The sequence below is a fragment of the Tupaia chinensis genome, unplaced genomic scaffold (assembly GCF_000334495.1).
Source record: "Tupaia chinensis unplaced genomic scaffold, TupChi_1.0 Scaffold144269_1, whole genome shotgun sequence".
NCBI lineage: Eukaryota > Metazoa > Chordata > Mammalia > Scandentia > Tupaiidae > Tupaia > Tupaia belangeri.
Window position 1 is genome coordinate 183,630 of NW_006204127.1, and position 1,241 is coordinate 184,870.

Sequence of the window (1,241 nt, forward strand, 5' to 3'; positions counted from 1 at the left end):
AAAGAATGGGAAGATGTATTGAAAGTGTTAAAAGAGAAACACTTTCAACCAAGATTATTATATCCTGCAAGACTATTCTTCAAATTAGAAAAAAAAAAAGATTAAAATCTTCTCAAACAAAACCTGAAAGAATTTGCCAACATCAGACCAGCTCTTCAAGAAACCCTGAAGAAAGTATTATTCCAGGAAAACTTAAAAAACTAACAGATAGAAACAAAGGAATAAAAGGCAGTTAAGACAATGGTCAACTTGAAGGTCGAGACAGATCCGGTAGCATTGATGATAAAATTGAATGTGAATGAATTAAATTCTTCAATCAAGAGACACAGACTCGCTGAGTAGATAAAAAACCAGGAACCCTCTATTTGTTGCCTACAGGAAATCCACCTCATGGATAAAGACATACATAGACTGAAGGTGAAGTGGTGGAAAAAGGTTTTCCATGCAAATGGGAATAAAAAAAAAAAAAACTGGAGTTGCAATACTAATTTCTGATAAAATAGGCTTCATGAAGAGACAAAGAAGGGCACTATATTGTAGTTAAAGGATCAATAGATCAAGAAGATACTATGCTTATAAATATCTATGTGCCTAACACAGGAGCACCCAAATATGCAAAGGAAAGACTGTTAGATCTAAAAGGGGTGATAGACTGTAACACACTAATTGTTGGAGACCTCCACACTGCACTATCCCCTCGGGACAGATGATCTAGACAAAAAAATAGATAAAGATATAAAGGATCTAAACAATATAATCAATTAAATGGACCTAACCAACATCTATAGAACTTTCCATCCAAAAACCACAAGATACACTTTTTTCTCACCCCACATGGAGCCTTTTCAAGGTTGTACCACATCATAGGGTACAAACCAAGCCTCTATAGATTCAAAGACACAGAAACCATATCCAGCATCTTCTCTGGGCATGATGGAATTAAACTAAAATTTAATTTCAAGAAAAATCATCAAAAATACTAAAATACATGGAAACTAAATAACCTACTCCTGAATGACTCCACAACTGCTGATGAAATAAAAGACTGAACTCCAAAGATTTATGAAAGACAATGACAATGAGGACACAAGTTTCCACAATCTTTGAGACACCATTAAAGCAGTCATAAGAGGGAAGTTCATAGCAATTAGTGCGCATAAGAGGAAAACGGAAAGAAGGCAAAGGGATTACCTAACATCATGCCTTAGAGAATTGGAAAAGCAACAGCAAAAAAAAAAAAA